The sequence below is a fragment of the Silene latifolia genome, chromosome 1 (assembly GCF_048544455.1).
Source record: "Silene latifolia isolate original U9 population chromosome 1, ASM4854445v1, whole genome shotgun sequence".
Lineage (NCBI taxonomy): Eukaryota > Viridiplantae > Streptophyta > Magnoliopsida > Caryophyllales > Caryophyllaceae > Silene > Silene latifolia.
The window spans coordinates 30,824,353-30,843,284 of record NC_133526.1 but is presented as its reverse complement, the minus strand read 5'-3'; positions in this window follow the sequence as shown (position 1 = coordinate 30,843,284).

The following is an 18,932-nucleotide window of genomic DNA, read 5'->3' as shown; positions in this document are numbered from 1 at the left end:
CTAGCTTGTGATCATTTATATTTACAAGTTTGGACTTTTTGCCCTTTTTATTGTTAAGTTGGCCTAAGTATTCACTTGGGACGAGGTCTTAAGTGAGTATTTTCAGTTATTGTCATAGATAGGTCATTATAGTCTTTGACGAGTGTATGTTCACGGCTTAATAGCCTTTGTGTTCCTGGCTTGGTGGGTTTATATCCAAGCTGGGGCATGACCTTCTCGCCTATTTTGTGAGTAGATGGTCACTTAAGTACTAGCCAACCCTTTGGTGGACTCCTTAGGGTACTCATGTGGTTTTATCATGAGTCTTGGGTGCGGTGGTTTTATCCGCATTTCTCTAGGTCTCTTGTGAGTCTAGGATTAGAGTTGAGTCGTATCATGGCCATGTTTTAAATGTAACCTCTGAGCCAAAATACTAGCTTCCCTACCTCGTGGTATAGACTCGAGTTACAAAGTGACTATTGACTGTACTAGGAACTTATGCCTGTCTCTAGATATATTGCCCTTTCTTGTTTGATGATTCTATGAATCATAGAAGGTGAGATGCAAGCCGGCTATGGTTGATAGAGTTTGGATTCCGTGTGTTATTTGACTCACATGATAGTGTAGCTTGAGTTGGTCTAGTATTCACATGCTAGGACTATGTGTTGTTATATTGTTGTTCACATGATAAGCACGATTGCCTAGCATCTTTATGCTAAGGCTATGTGTTATTCGTATTCATATTCTTATGTTTACATGTTATATTAATTATGACATTTCGTGGCTGGGAGAACTCGGAGTTACTCCCCCCACCGACCGTGGCTTTCGTATTTGTATAAAATGCGATTGACAGGTAGGTGATGCATATATGGGGTACATGGACGAGCTAGCGAGCAAAGTAACCTTGGGACCTAGATTGGCTTTATTATGTTGTGACCCTTAAACACTTTTTATGTCATATACTTTTTAGGGACATATGTCTCCCTTTCTCATATTTGGGTTGTATAACTTTGTTTCGCGACTTTAGCGATATTTCATTCATGAGATTTATTTTGGACCTTGCATGTTTGACACCTTCCTAATTGGATATTTTTATAACAGGTTCAGGTTTCGTTTTCGGTTTTAAAAATTACAGGTTTTTACCCAAATGAACCTATTACAAATATATCCATGCAGTTTTTATCTAGAATTATGTGTTTACTTTTCCGCGATTTTTGAGGGTGTCACAGTTGGCATCAGAGCATATTTGCTCCTGACGCACGTTTGTGCACCCCAATGTAAATAACTTGACCTTTAAATAATAAACTTGAGAGACGGGTAGGATGGGTAGATTTAGGATCTTATGTTGTAGTCTCTTTGTGATTGCTCTTTGTTAGGTACTAACCTGTTTGTTGATTGTCATTTAATAATTGTTGCGTTCTTGGATCAATGACCGTGAGCTTATCTATACGAAGATCAAGACTTGGTGCCTATTGCTGAAGATTGAAGATTTGTTCAACCTTTGAAGAATGCTTCTACTTCCTTAAAGATGTTTCTCGTTCTTTTGGTATCTCGCCTTATTCTTAATCTCTTGGTGCTTATCCTCCTTCTAAACTCCCTTCTGTTTTACTTTAAAAGCTACGCTTGTACTCCTAACTTGTCCTTTGTTCCTTGCTTATCCTCCCTTAACGCCATTTGATAGTACTCTTTCTTGTGAGGAATGTTGACCTTGGTTGGAAAACTTGACTCTTGAGGAGATTGTTTGTGTTTGACCCTTAACCCTGGCTTTGAGAAGTCGTGATGTTAGAAAGACTTAGGTAAGGTGATGAGACATACTTAGTGATTCTTATACCTAGTTTCCTTGACAAAGTGAGTATAATTGATTGGTGGATTATTTGTGTTAGGAATGAGTTGCCTATGTGATTAAAGTTATAGAACTTGGCTTTGTTGTTTATGTTTGGGATTTGAAAGCTTAGTAGGTTGAGCGTCGTCACCTTAGGAGTAAACATGAGATAAGTTTAGAATATGAATTTGGAAGAAAACCCATTTTCAGATGTTAACAATCCCGTATAGATTGGTGATGTGATTTGATGTTAGTTGTTCCTTGAGGACTTTGTTGAGAAGTCTTTGTCAATTCATTCTTTGGTTTTTAAAACATTAAGGTTGTGTCGAGTGCTTGAGATAAAGAGATGCTTTTATACTTGAGTGATATATTTGCTTTAGGGAAATCCTAATATGTGATAAGATAGGTGGAAGAAGTATCTAACCGATTTATCACCCCTTAAGCGAGCGTTTATTTTACCTTGACCTTTGTTTTGGGATTTGGTCGTTTTGTTATGAAGGTACAATACCCTAATAGGCGTGGCCTTGTTAGAGAGAACCTTAAGTTTTAGGAAGCGTATGGATTAAGCCTTAAAATCCTCTTTCGTACCATTAATCGTTTTCCTTCCTTTCGTTCATACCTTGGTTGGATTTGATTCTTAAGTATAAAAGTTTACTCGTTATTTCCTTGTCTTGAATACCTCCCTAATTCTAATATCTCTTACTGGTTGTTAACTAGTTATCTTTATGATTCGACTCTTTTAGTCTCACATCTTGACATGTTCATATATCCCTTTTTTAAATTTCCTATCATTTCCTGACCTGGTTATTACCCTTTGTTTCCTTAGTGGAGTGATGACATTGTTGTTTGAGATTTGAGTATCTGGCATTTCCTTGTTGTGTAATTTCCCTTTCTCCTCGATCATAAGCGTTACCGTTCATACCTCATTTTCTCGCTTCATCTTGCTCCTCCTTTAAGTTTGACACTCGTATCTTGTAAAACTCTATCTTTGTCATCCTTGTAATTTTGACTTCAATTTCTACCCTATGAAATTCATTATAGCTCTCTTGTTGCTTAAGTTTGAGCTCTCTTAACTAGACCTGGCAAAATTATACCAAACCCGAAAAACCGATCGAAAATACCTGAATCAACACCTGACCGTACACCCGAAAGGTATAACTGAACTTCACCCCGAAACCTGAATCGACCTGTATTGATTCGAAATCGAACCGAATTTGTAATATCCGAAATAGACCCAAAATCGAATGAACTCGAATCTGTTTCAACTGAATTGTTTTAATCCGAACCGATATATACCTGAACCGATTTCAACCCGTACATTGATGACAGAAACCAAACATTGAAACCCGAAATGACCCGAATGTACCTAGGCGTCACATCTAGGGTGTCCTTTTGTACATGAGTGTCACCCATTTGACGTCAATGAATTAATATTATATCGTAGTTATACAAAAAAACATTATTTATTACTTTTTCAAAAAAAAATTATTCGTATTATATCCAATGTTTTGAATAAAGACCTAATCCCTTGACATCCGATCCGATTATGACCTGACTCGAATCTCATCTGGTCTGATATTAACCCGACTCGAACTTTATTTGCACCGATATTAACCAAACTCGAACTTGAACCGATCCGAAATATCTACAACCGATTAAAAGTCAAAACTGAATCCAACCAGAATTGAACCGAACTGAAATCGAAAAAAAAGATAAACCGAAATAACCCGATCCGAAAGAACCCGAATCGAAACTGATCTGATTGACCCGTTTGCCACCTCTACGTCTTAACATACTTTGTTTTTTTTTTTATGCTATCTAAGTTACTTTCCTTTTTGTACAACTTCTAAACTTTCAAGCTACCAGTTTCGATTCATTCTTAAAAGTTTATGTCACTTCTGCAAGCTTAACCTATTTTTAAAGATTTGAAAATGAAAATTTGATTTAATTCCATATTTGTTCCTTGAGTATAGACTTCTTTATCATGATTTTAATCGCTAAACCCGAGATTTCTTTAAATTTTATCCAATTTCTATTAACCTTGATCTATTTATGATTTCTTTGTCAAAGTTTAAGATTACATTTTCAGAAATTTGATTCCCTTTCGAGTTTAAAAGTGAAACCTTTATTTCTATCTTGACTTTTTGCAAAAGAAAATTTGAGTAGATTACCTTTCTCTTATTTTGATTTTAACGTTGATCGGATGTTAGAACTAGTTATTGGAGACGTTTGATAACTTGTTCTACGCTTGTCGGCGAATAGTTTTTGTTTTAAATTTGTCCCTGACTTGGAAAGTTAGCGTTCTTGTGTGCACGACAAGAGCAATTCCGTTCCATGAATGAGACTTAAGTTTTTGAAAACTCTTCATTAATGTTTTTGAAGGTATTTTGATTTTTGAGTTATACAAATGATTTGCCTTTTAACCTTATCTTTGATTTAGAATGTGATGTTCTTGAATACGTAACGAGAACACTTCCATTCCTCTGATGAGAGTCTGATTCTGTCGGAAAATTTTAGTTGAAGCTCTTGAAAGAATTTTGATTCTTACGATAAGTGACCTTTTAAATGTTTTAGTTACCGATTTCAATTCCAGTTTTATTTTCATAACCTTTCATTTCTACTTTCAAGTTTCGAGGACGAAACTTTTTTAAAAGGTGGGGTGATTGTAACACCCGCGAATTTCCCATTGTAACACCCGCGAATTTCTCATTTTGACATTTAAAATTTATTTAGCCGTTTAATCACCTTATTTTATATTTTTAAATTATTTAATTTAATTAATTCCTTTCAAGCACGATTTTAATGAAAAGAATATTTTTAAAGTACGTATTATTAAATTATATTTCGAGACATAATTTATATGAGAATAAATGTATACGTATTTTGGTCGGATAATAATAGTGACGGTAAGAATAATAACTTCCATCTCAATTTCCGTCTAGCTATAGACCGTCACATTTCTACTGGTGAGACTAACCTTTCTCGACCTACCTTATTTTGACAACACGAATTGGGTTTATCCAATGAAAACTTTCACTATGAATTTGAAGTTTTATACAATTTTCACTAGTTTTGAATGAAGTATAATATCTAGTTTTGCTCCTACAAACACGTACCGAAAAGGATTTCGATTTCATTCTTTGTTTCATTTTAGTCTTGTGGACAAGGCCCTCGGGAACTTCGTCCGCGGGATCCACACTAGGCATAATCGACTCGAGGTTCTTTCGAATCGAATTAAGACAAATTAGAGTCGCCACCAAGTTTTTTGGGAACTTGGAACCGTTCAAGTCAACTTTACACCTTTCATCGAAAAGCATAAAGCCAATCGACTACGAGTGATTAAAGATAAAGACTTGTACTCTATATCACTCGATTTGAATGACTCTCGTAATCCAATGGTATTTAGACGGATCCACAAACCATAGATCTTGAGTAAGGGGTGAGGGTACGTGTTGGGAAGCCCATAAGGACACCCAACCCCGCCCGTCGATAACGGCCTCTACTAAGTCAAGTGTCGAATTTCAAACAAGGTCATAGCTACTACGATATATGAAATGCAAACATCGTTTTCAAAACCCTAACATGTGACAATAATTTCTATGTCGTTTTAGATGCAACTAAACTAACTTCGTCAAAGTTGTAATTTAGCATGTGGGTTGATTAATCTAACAACATACAAAACAAAGCAAACAAGGCTTAAGGGGGAATGGGGGAGCCGTGGGATCTACCTATTACAAACCAGGCATTTCATGCCGACACAATAATAAATTTGAAATACAACTCGATCTAAATACAATTGCTACATACGACACCATACACGACACATGGCCATTCGGCCTAGGAAAACGTGCACAAAGGGGTGACTCACGGCCTACATGACTCACGGCCTTGGGTCACTCCTCGTAATGTGTGCTTTCACTTGATCTTAACCAATTAGACATAGGGCCACACACCAAAGCATGCATTAGCATAAATCGGGCCATGTTGCTTTAAACAACATGCGATTTACTACGCTCTCACTTGCATTGGGTCACAACCGTATAACTAAACAAAACTAAGGTTTTTAGAAATCGTTTGACTCGATAAAGGAGAACTAATTACAAACAAGTTACAAAACGCGACTCGATAAACACAAATTGATTACAAGATACAAACAATGAGACTAAGATAAAAAAACGAGAAAAGGGATACAAAAAACACGGCCAAACACGACCTCATACACGGCTATCCTAGTTCCTAGGTTAGATTGATTAGGTTGGATGGATTTGCAAAGCGATGCGGAAAATACATTAGAAATCGATGACAAAAAGAGGTCAGAAGGCTTCGCCTAAAGCCGGGTGTTCTACACGGCCTAAGGGGTCAAATTAGGTCAAACTCGCTAATTAAATTTAACTCATCGAGTGTTAATAAGAAGGTGCTAATCACGCACTCTTATACTAGCGAGAAATTATGTGAAAGAGAGAGATGCGTTCATTAAGTTACAGAATTGTCGATTGATTTTAGAAGCTATGTCGAAGCACCCTAACATGTCTAATTAGGTTATTTAAATGATCGAATGTCGTCTAAATAAGTCATATGTTAAAAATCAGAGGTCGTATTAACATGTAAATGGTCCAGGGGTAGGTCGAATCACACGAGAGAAGAGAGGGGTCAAAAGACGAAGAACGAAGTTAGAAATCGTTTTATTAATGCCCTACCTTGAACACGAGGATATGTAAATGAGACGGGGGTGTACGACCGACTGATGTAGCGGTTTCTTTTCCCATCTCAAGTCAACGCGGGTGTTCATGGTGGTACTTTAACTCATACTCGGACTAAACTAGTTTCATAGTTAATTAAACAATCGATAAACAAAAACGATAAACGAATAAAACAAACTATAAAAAAACAAACATAAAAAAAAAACGAAATAAAAGGGAGAAAGAGGAGGATTTGATGCACCCTCAACCTACATGTATCGTTGACACCGTCTTGGGTCATAATCGATGGTAGATTTTATCTCGAGAGGCCGTCGTCGACGAAAAAACAAAGCAAACAACACGTTTTTATCGAATCTGGACAGCAACTTTCAAACAGCGATTTCTCTCTCGTTTCACGGTGAAATTTCGATTTAAAAGATGTTTTGAAAACTAGAAAGAGAGGAGAACAGAGATCTTAAAACAACCCCTGCTCGTTTTGAGTTATTGGGCACGAAAAACGAGCACAAACAGAACTGAAGCAGAACAGAGGGAAAAGCGCGAAAAACAGAGTGTATAACACTCTGTTTTTCGAGGGAATTCGTGTACTCTCAAGGGCAATTTGGCTCATAAATCTTTGTCTAATGTGTAGATGGATGTTGTATGGTTAATTTGGAACAAGAAACTCGAATTTTGATGGATGTTTGAAGGAGGAACGAGTTGTATTTCGAAGAGGACACACAAACTGTTCCAGTTTGCAAGTCGGTTTTGTGGAGGGTTTTTGAGAGGCAATTAGGGTTTGTTTCTGGAGTTTAAAGCTTGTGAGTGACGGTAGGATGTATGGAGAACTTAGAAGAATGAATGTATTGTGAAGGGGGGGTATTTATAAGGAGTTAAGGTAGGGTTTTTAGAGGGGAGAGGCAGACGGGCTCATTCACGCATAGCTGCTGTCCAGCAGCTTTTGTGAGGGTTTGAGAGGGGTTTTCTTGGTGGTTAAGCTAAGGTAATATGGGTAGGATACTAGGGTATGGGTTAGGGTTAATGGGCACGGGTTTTGGTGGTATTTGGAGCGGGTTTTGGGCTCGGGATTTGAGCTGCAAAACAGGGGGGCTGCTCGTGTTTTTGTGCGGGCTGTTGGGGGTGATTTGGGGCATGACTTGGGCCGTGGTTATGGGGTTCGAACTGGGGTTGGATGGGTAGAGGCTTATGTTGGTTAGTGTACTCGAGATTCGTGCCAACTCGTAAAGAAAACGGGCTCAAAAACCGAGCTACAATCGAGCTTCAAAACACGTGTTTAAAACGAGTTCTTTTTTATTTTTAAAATCGATTTTTCGAATCGATTAACACATTAAATAAATGATTTTTCAAATCAAATATTTATTTTATTTTCAATAAAATAAACTCGAGAAAATAAATTCAAAATAAAATAAAATGAACTTACTTTAAAAAAGCTTTAATTTAAATATCATTTAAATTAATAAAATACTCCGTCGACAACGCCCATTCTACATCGTAAAACGAGCCCAAATAATGACAATGACAACTGAAGAATACATGTGTCCTATCATCATCGGGTGTTTGTCGGGTTCTCTATAAATTCCAATATCGACGGATACGGGTATCTACAGAGCCCCCACTTTGACTGAGGCTTGGACAAGGCGAAAGTCAAAGTATACCCCAGGTCCCTCTCGACCTGAGGATTCCGCGGGTCGTTTATAGTCCATTAGACTTGCGTATATAAGCTCGCCAGCCATAAGAAGAGATCATACCTGAAACTTCGTTGGGGATTAACTCTTGCTTCATGTTGCGTCGAATTATCATCGGTGGTCATCGACCCATAAATTGCATATATGGTGGATTGAGCCTTATCCTTAGGCGCCTACGTATCCGTTTCTGACGGAATCAAACCCGCATCGTAGTTCGGCCACTGCTGACACATGCCCAAAGTTTATCATCTGCTGGCACTTGTCCAAAATTCATCATCTGTTGACACTTGCCCAAAGCTTATCATCTGCTGGCAGGTGCTCAAATGGGACGGGACTTTCCGAGGAGGTTGCCGCCGCTTTCATCATTTGCTTTCAGCTATGGAATTCTTCCATTTCTTACTCTTGTAATTGAATTAAATTCTTGGTGGATGTCATCCTTTACATCTTGATAATGGTCTCTGAAGCCAACGGCTTCAGAGCCCCCAGTTTGTGATGGCTCTAAAGTCGAAGACTTTAGAGCCCCCAGTTGAAGCATATCCTGCTATATTTGAAACATAGAAAATGTACAAGCAATAATCATCACATAAGCACATTTGGATCATCGATCTTGAAATTGGATCATTTGAAATACTGGGTCATCGACCCGAAGTTGAATTTGAAAATTTTGAATAATTGGGCCATCGACCCGAGGTTTGAAGTTGAAGTATTGGAATGTTGGGTCGTCGACCTAAAATCAATTTGAAACGAATCATTTGGATATTGGGTCGTTGACCCAAAATTTGATTTTGATTTTTGAGATTTTGAAATTTTGAAATTTTTGAAATCGGACTTGATGGGTGAGCATGAAATACGACTCAGACACTCTGTATGACCCGTAAACAACGTGGGCGTAGCCCGCTACCGTAAAACAAAAAAGAAACTAAAACCGTAAGTGTGCATGGGTTTTAATTCAAATATTGACTTGTTGAGGGTAGAAATGTAAATTGGCCGTTCTGACGCCAAAAGATGGCAAATGGGAATCTCAAGGTCGTCGGACTTGGGATAGAGATATCGTATGGCATGGGCGTGCTCCCGAGGGCACATGGGAATCAAGATCACTCGATATTGACAAGGTGGATTAAACTCACAGAGCAACAATGTTGGCTTCGCCCAGACACTAAACACAGACTGATTTTATGAGAACACTTAGACATCACACATCACCCTTGTTGGGAACATCCTGTCACTCTTCTCCTCGCCTCCTTTCTTTTCAGCGAGTTTTCATCATTTCTTGCCACCGCCTTCTTTCTTTTCAGCGGGCTTTTACTATTTTTCTTCCACGCCTTCTTTCTTTTCAGCAGGTTTTTCATATTTTCTGTTCCCAACACAAAAACCCACATCTATCTGACTGAGCATCTTTGCCTACACCGTTAGATAAAGCTCATTTCTAGACTTGACACTACTCATCTGAACCTATATCCTGATCCTTGCCTACATCGAGTGCTAAGACCGACTCAAACAAAGGTGGCTTCATTTGGACTTGGTTGAGACCCGTAAGAAACCGACTAGATGACAACTTGGTTGATGAGTGGATTGAATCCCTTATTCTGAAGGACTGCCTACGTATTCGCGTGGAGCGAAATCAAATCCGACGTAGTTCGATCAAGGTGCATAAACATGGCATTTTGATTGTGTGTACACACTCGAAGGTTTCACCTAAGGTATCATGTCGTATCCCATTCTAGCCTGTAAGGTACTGTTAAATCCCGTGTCTAGGGTTGGTACAAAAGGTTGTGGTTCTTTGGGATGTGGAGCTTGGTAAAAATAGGTTTGAATGGTTAACCATCATTCTAAGGGTTCGTTTTGTGGCGCTAAGGCCAATGGCTATGGCTTATAACGTGGTTGGAATGGGTGTCTCGGGTTTGATGAACCACGAGTGCAAATGGGTTGAAAAATGATGTGGGTTCAAATTTCCATGTCTGGATCCTAAAGGCTTGGGTGTAACAACACAAGCGGAATGATTCTCAAAATTCCCGACTATCCCCTTGTAACTGTCTCAGGAAGGACTTGGAGGGTAAAGAGGTTACTACTTAAGCTTTTAGGCTTCGCCCATTGAACTTCAACTATGGGTACTTGACTTGACTTCTGGCTTCCGTAACTTCGACATTCAACCAAAAACATTTTGCAATAACTTCAACATCTTTTTTTTTTCTTTTTTTCTTTTTCTTTCATCACTTCTCTTTTTCTTCTTTCTTTTTTTCGTCTCTTTTTTCTTTTCTTTTTCTTCCTGAAAATTATCTTCCACCAATACTGCTTGTTACCATTGAATTCACACTGAAAACTGGGCTTCGCCAACTAAATTGGGTTAGAACTAACAATTCCTTGTTAAAATGGGTTGGTCTCTTCTCTCTTCGAGATGGGATGATTTTATGGGGAAAAGGCTTGCCTTCCGTCATCGATAGGGGAAACAAGGAGCTAGTCCGGGTTCGTCATAGAATCATCTAAAAGTTGGTCATAAGCACTGGTTTTGATGGAGGTTTTCTACCGCCAGACATGGAATAGGTAAAGGAATCAAACGCGGGATCCTAGTGTACCTTCCATTTTGAAACGGGACATATTTCTACCCCAGGGATGCCTTTGAGTGTGTTGTGCATTTTATCATGTTTCGGAATGATTGAGGATTGAAAACAAGACAAACTTGGAAACGAAACTGCAACTTTTTATTGGAATGACACATGCTTAACAGACTCGAAGGAACGATTCCTAGGACACATCCTAGATCATCGCGGAACAAACGACTCAAATTCAAGAAACGAAAGTCCTAGACTCGACTCGACTAAGATAAGAAAATAGATCCCGACTCATAATTTTCAAATCTAGTTTTGAGCTTTCTCTTGTTCAGTTGTCAACTTAGATGCTCGGCTCTTGTCCTTGATCCCTTTGATGGTCTGCCTCCATCCCGAGGTAGTCCTCTGAGGATCTACGCCAATGATGAAGGTTGGTGAATCGAATCGTCTTTTATTAACTTCGTTAACGAGAGGAGTACTTTCTAGAGCAAGACTCCCGACTTGAATTTCATTCTTCGGGTTTGGCAAGAATTCAAAGCAATCCACAAATATTTTCCCGATAAACACCCCTTTCAAGTGACATGGGCGGATAAGATGGGAATAATCGACATTGTCTTCGACAGAAACAAAGTTAGTGTGATCGCCAAATGGATTGGTGATGTTATTGGGTTTAATAGTTGGGATCGGGAGTGTTCCATTCTCGATCATGTCTTGGATTTCGTGCTTCAGTCGATAGCACCTTTCAGTATCATGGCCTTTACCTTGATGAAAGGCACAGTAGGCATTTGGTTTATACCATTTACCTTGTTGATCAGCGGGAGGGTCCGGAGTTGGACCAATAGGCTTCAGCTTTCCTTGGGCTATGAGCCTTTGGAGAGCGTATGTATAAGTGCATCCAATATCGGTGAATGTCCTAGGTGTTTGGCGCTGCGACTTCTTCGATTGCCCTTCTAAGATATTGATGGCTTCATCAATATGGGTCGTTGCTGGGGCTTTTGTCTTAGATGACGAGGCCCCTTGGTATCCTTTTGGCTTTTCAGCCTCTGCCCTTATGACATCATCTTCTACCTTTATCCCGATTCTTATCAATTCTTTGAAAGAGCCAAAATTCTGGTATTTCAGAGCATTGCGGTAAATAGGTCGTAGATTCTTTACGAACTTATCTACCATTTCAACTTCGTCAGGCTTCTTGACTAATTTCAGCGCGCCATCTTGCAAGGAATTCAGTAAAGCCTTCTTTATCTTTCTGTGTCATCACCTCCAATGTTCTTATGTTGGTTTGAATCTCAACATTATCAGCATAGTGCTTGCAGAACTCCACCGTAATATCTTCGAAAGTGGGGAAGTTCTTAAGGTCAAGATTATAGAACCACGGCTTCGGGTGTTCATCCAGAGATTGGGCGAAAATTTCAGAGAGCATGTCAGCGGGTACTCCCTTCAGTGCTAAGTACCCCTTATAGGCCTTAACATGGTGGACTGGATCTTCTGTGCCCTTAAACTTTGGGATATCAGTGAGTACCATGTTTGTGGGCAACTTATTCTGAACTGGGGCATAGGCCCTAGCATTTTCATAGTGGATGTTCTTCCCCTGGGAGAGTTTCAGACGGTCTTCGATGAACTTGAACCGTTTCTCCAGATCAGTTAAAGGTGGGGTAAATGGAGGGGAATCTTCACCCAGCTTAGATTCGATTGCATCCATTCGGGTCATCATGAGGTTCACAGCCTCAGTGAGCTTGTTAACAGCGTCTTCCATTGCTTGACGTCGGGTTTTTGGTGGCCTTTCTACAAGAAAACCCCGAACTGAGTCAATATTCGAAAGTGAGAGCCCCTGCACACTTAAGGACACGACACCAACTTGACTTAAGCAAAGACTCGACTCATGACCGACTAACCAAAAGGTTCGACTCACGGTTGGATTTAGACCTCGATTCATTTTGGACTCGACAAAACGACACGACCCAAACCATTATAAATCGGTTATAAACCGGACTCGGTGTGACTAAACCCGTGATTGGACTATCATAGCCCATAGGTTCGTATGAAACGTCCACAATGGCCTAGCTTGGACGTTTCTGTGGACTATCCTAGACAAAAGGTCGACCAACATGACTCAAGGCCCAAGAGGTGAGCTTGGGTGACCCAACAAGGTCGTGTTCTAGACTCTTAGAACGAAACACACCCGGCCTAACACGGCCATGACCCGGACACGACTCGACGCATTTCATGCTTGGTTGAGGTTCGAGAGGCATTTTGGATTGATTTTGAAAAACGAATGATTGATTTGAAAAATGAGATTTGAAATGGGCAGCATGCCGGCTATAAAAGCTCATTTTGGGCCGAAAATTCTAGTCCTATTTGGACAGCATTCCGCGTTTTTAAAACCATGCTATTTTGAAAGTAAGTTGTTCAAAAGTTTGGTTTTGAAAAGGTCATGGAAAATTTCGAAAAGACTCGGGAAAACACCTTGCACATTGTCATTCCCATGTTATAAGGATGTATGCTCCTAGACATTTCTAAGTCTCGGCAAGTCTTCTATAAGAAGGTATATGCCCTCCATCCTTTTTCGGTCTTATAGAGCAAGGGCCTTTAGGTAGAGTACCTAGAAGACAATCCCCACCATCAAGAACCACGCGAGGTGAAGTGGAAGCGAGCAATGTGCAGCTTCCCAGCATAGTGGGACGTCGCCCCCCACGCATCACGAAGAAACGCTGGGACGGCCCGGGAAAAATCCTTAAAGGTTTATGCATGAATCATAGCACTATGAGTAATGTTTTACTTTCCGACACTTTCTTTTCAAGTTTCACCTCGGAGGAAAAGACCCTAGAAACAAAGTGTAACTAGTCCTCTTTTCCCCAGCGGAGTCGCCAAACTGTGGACAAGGCCCTCGGGAACTGCGTCCGCGGGATCCACACTAGGCATAATCGACTCGAGGTTCTTTCGAATCGAATTAAGACAAATTAGAGTCGCCACCAAGTTTTTTGGGAACTTGGAACCGTTCAAGTCAACTTTACACCTTTCATCGAAAAGCATAAAGCCAATCGACTACGAGTGATTAAAGATAAAGACTTGTACCCTATATCACTCGATTTGAATGACTCTCGTAATCCAATGGTATTTAGACGGATCCACAAACCATAGATCTTGAGTAAGGGGTGAGGGTACGTGTTGGGAAGCCCATAAGGACACCCAACCCCGCCCGTCGATAACAGCCTCTACTAAGTCAAGTGTCGAATTTCAAACAAGGTCATAGCTACTACGATATATGAAATGCAAACATCGTTTTCAAAACCCTAACATGTGACAATAATTTCTATGTCGTTTTAGATGCAACTAAACTAACTTCGTCAAAGTTGTAATTTAGCATGTGGGTTGATTAATCTAACAACATACAAAACAAAGCAAACAAGGCTTAAGGGGGAATGGGGGAGCCGTGGGATCTACCTATTACAAACCAGGCATTTCATGCCGACACAACAATAAATTAGAAATACAACTCGATCTAAATACAATTGCTACATACGACACCATACACGACACATGGCCATTCGGCCTAGGAAAACGTGCACAAAGGGGTGACTCACGGCCTACATGACTCACGGCCTTGGGTCACTCCTCGTAATGTGTGCTTTCACTTGATCTTATCGAATTAGACATAGGGCCACACACCAAAGCATGCATTAGCATAAATCGGGCCATGTTGTTTTAAACAACATGCGATTTACTACGCTCTCACTTGCATTGGGGCACAACCGTCTAACTAAACAAAACTAAGGTTTTTAGAAATCGTTTGACTCGATAAAGGAGAACTAATTACAAACAAGTTACAAAACGCGACTCGATAAACACAAATTGATTACAAGATACAAACAATGAGACTAAGATAAAAAAACGAGAAAAGGGATACAAAAAACACGGCCAAACACGACCTCATACACGGCTATCCTAGTTCCTAGGTTAGATTGATTAGGTTGGATGGATTTGCAAAGCGATGCGGAAAATACATTAGAAATCGATGACAAAAAGAGGTCAGAAGGCTTCGCCTAAAGCCGGGTGTTCTACACGGCCTAAGGGGTCAAATTAGGTCAAACTCGCTAATTAAATTTAACTCATCGAGTGTTAATAAGAAGGTGCTAATCATGCACTCTTATACTAGCGAGAAATTATGTGAAAGAGAGAGATGCGTTCATTAAGTTACAGAATTGTCGATTGATTTTAGAAGCTATGTCGAAGCACCCTAACATGTCTAATTAGGTTATTTAAATGATCGAATGTCGTCTAAATAAGTCATATGTTAAAAATCAGAGGTCGTATTAACATGTAAATGGTCCAGGGGTAGGTCGAATCACACGAGAGAAGAGAGGGGTCAAAAGACGAAGAACGAAGTTAGAAATCGTTTTATTAATGCCCTACCTTGAACACGAGGATATGTAAATGAGACGGGGGTGTACGACCGACTGATGTAGCGGTTTCTTTTCCCATCTCAAGACAACGCGGGTGTTCATGGTGGTACTTTAACTCATACTCGGACTAAACTAGTTTCATAGTTAATTAAACAATCGATAAACAAAAACGATAAACGAATAAAACAAACAATAAAAAAACAAACATAAAAAAAAACGAAATAAAAGGGAGAAAGAGGAGGATTTGATGCACCCTCAACCTACATGTATTGTTGACACCGTCTTGGGTCGTAATCGATGGTAGATTTTATCTCGAGAGGCCGTCGTCGACGAAGAAACAAAGCAAACAACACGTTTTTATCGAATCTGGACAGCAACTTTCAAACAGCGATTTCTCTCTCGTTTCACGGTGAAAATTCGATTTAAAAGATGTTTTGAAAACTAGAAAGAGAGGAGAACAGAGATCTTAAAACAATCCCTGCTCGTTTTTAGTTATTGGGCGCGAAAAACGAGCACAAACAGAACTGGACAGACAGGAAAAGCCGCGAAAACAGAGTGTATAACACTCTGTTTTTCGAAGGAATTCGTGTACTCTCAAGGGCAATTTGGCTCGTAAATCTTTGTCTAATGTGTAGATGGATGTTGTATGGTTAATTTGGAACAAGAAACTCGAATTTTGATGGATGTTTGAAGGAGGAACGAGTTGTATTTCGAAGAGGACACACAAACTGTTCCAGTTTGCAAGTCGGTTTTGTGGAGGGTTTTTGAGAGGCAATTAGGGTTTATTTCTGGAGTTTAAAGCTTGTGAGTGACGGTAGGATGTATGTAGAACTTAGAGGAATGAATGTATGGTGAAGGGGGGGTATTTATAAGGAGTTAAGGTAGGGTTTTTAGAGGGGAGAGGCAGACGGGCTCATTCACGCATAGCTGCTGTCCAGCAGCTTTTGTGAGGGTTTGAGAGGGGTTTTCTTGGTGGTTAAGCTAAGGTAATATGGGTAGGATACTAGGGTATGGGTTAGGGTTAATGGGCACGGGTTTTGGTGGTATTTGGAGCGGGTTTTGGGCTCGGGATTTGAGCTGCAAAACAGGGGGGCTGCTCGTGTATTTGTGCGGGCTGTTGGGGGTGATTTGGGGCATGACTTGGGCCGTGGTTATGGGGTTCGAACTGGGGTTGGATGGGTAGAGGCTTAGGTTGGTTAGTGTACTCGAGATTCGTGCCAACTCGTAAAGAAAACGGGCTCAAAAACCGAGCTACAATCGAGCTTCAAAACACGTGTTTAAAACGAGTTCTTTTTGATTTTTAAAATCGATTTTTCGAATCGATTAACACATTAAATAAATGATTTTTCAAATCAAATATTTATTTTATTTTCAATAAAATAAACTCGAGAAAATAAATTCAAAATAAAATAAAATGAACTTACTTTAAAAAAGCTTTAATTTAAATATCATTTAAATTAATAAAATACTCTGTCGACAACGCCCATTCTACATCGTAAAACGAGCCCAAATAATGACAATGACAACTGAAGAATACATGTGTCCTATCATCATCGGGTGTTTGTCGGGTTCTCTATAAATTCCAATATCGACGGATACGGGTATCTACAAGTCTCTACATTGGAGTGTTGGTGTTCTAGTCCGCAGGGAGAACACTTATGCTCAAGTGTGGAAGACGTCAATTTTTGTTACTCCATAAAACATGTTTGAAAGATATCTGGTAAAACATACTATGTATTTTTTTTCACCTTTTTGTTCGTAACCGAATAATCTAATAATGTCTTGAACTTTTGATTCTTCCCAATCTGTTTCAAGTTTCGAGGACGAAACTTTTTGAAGGTGGGGTGATTGTAACACCCCGTATTTTATTAAGTAGGATAAAATAATTTTAATTGATATTTTGGATTTAATTATGTCATTTAACTATTTCAGTATCTTTTACGAGTCTTTTTTTGAAATTCAGTCCTTAGTGGACTCAAGTCGGACCCGGGAAAAAGTCATCGAGTTAACCATTTTGAATTTATTTTGCTAAATGAACAAATTTCGTTAAAATCCGCTAATTTAGTAAAATCGCTAATAATTCCGTTTCAAGCCGATTTCTTATTATTTCCGTTAACTATCTGAGTTTATTTTATTTTTCATTCTTTAAACTTATTTATTATTGATTCCGTTTCATTTATGAGACTTTTTCTTAAACCGGTTAAATTTAACTCGAAACGGTTTTAATAACTATCGAAGTTTCTTAACGACGAAGAAACGTACGTATAATAAATAGCTAGCTAGCTAGCTGCTCCCTCATTTCTCAAGTATCATTCCTTCTTCTCCCTTCCTTTTTTCTTCTTTTTCGTTCTGTTTCATTTTTTTTAATTTTAAATTGATTCTGTCACTCCGTTTGTCATCCGTTATCAATGATTTTCGTTCCATAGTGCTGCTTTCATCGTTCCTGTCAATCCGTTGTAAGTAAAATTCATTTTCGTCATGTATTTTTACAAACGCAATTTATACTTTCAGCTTTATTTATTATAAGACGGTTGTAGATGCTAAGATAGACGGTCTTGTATAAGATTTGTTAGTCATGAAGGACTAATTCGATCGGAAAAAGGTAACGATGACGGGTTACTCGATATTACTTGTAAAATATGTTTATTTCGAATGCTGGTTAGTCTGTTTTATAATTGAGACGGTGTATAATTATATATAGGGATCCTTATGGATGTTAATTAGTCAGTTGTATAGTTGAGACGGTGTATACTGATATGTGGAGATGATTGAGACGGTGTATCTTGATTGTAGGGATCATTTGGGATGCTAGCTAGTAAGTGGTATATTTAAGTCGGGGTATGCTGACATGTAAGGATTGTTTTGGGTGCTAATTGTGTCTTTTATAGTTGAGACGGTGTATACTGACATGTAGGGCTGTTTTGGGTCTGCTAGATGGTTCTCGAATAGGCTGCTTTAGATGGCTAAAATGAATGCTTGGATCGGGTTTTGAGAACCCAAAGCGGGTCATCCCGCACCGTGGTGGTGGTGGTTGTCCGAGTTCGTGTAGGGGCTATCCAAATGGCCACTTTGAGTCGTGGGTCGGGTTTATTTTGGCACAAATGTGATTCTTTTGAATGACTTAAATCCCGCCTCGTATTTCATATAACGTAAATCATTAATATTGCTCCTTCACATATTTAGTTTAGTGGACTCATTTAATTTTGATAAAAGGGCTAGCTATATTTGGTAACTTTGGGCTAGTTGTGTTTATAAATTGTTTTGGCGCTAACTCGGTTTATTTAAAATATAATTAAATTAATTTTCGTCTCATATTTTATATAACGATAATTCGTTAATATCGTCCTTTCACATAATTATTTTAGGTGACTCATATGTGGTTGAAGATGAAGAGTAATTTTGGGTTTTAGAAGCTTTCTCAAGTTATTTCTTGTCTCTTTGCTAGCTTAAGGTAACTATTCCGAGTTACTCGACGATTTAATGTCACATTGATGTTGTGTTTGGTGTTTGTTAAGTGTTTAGGTGATTGGATAATGTGTTACTTTCGTTTCTCACATGATAGAAATTGGAAATAGCATGAGAATGATATTGTGATAAATTTTGTGATTTGGGCCAAAGTAGGCCAAGACTACGAATGGGCGATTGACCGAACGAGTTTGGTCAAACTAGGTTTAAACCGGTCAGCCTCGATTTGACCGATGACCCGTCGCGGGACTCGGGTCGAGGGTTTGTCTTTGAGGTGAGATTGGTTGTTATTGGATGTTTTACGTTGATGCCTTAATATTTGTGACTATCATTTCACA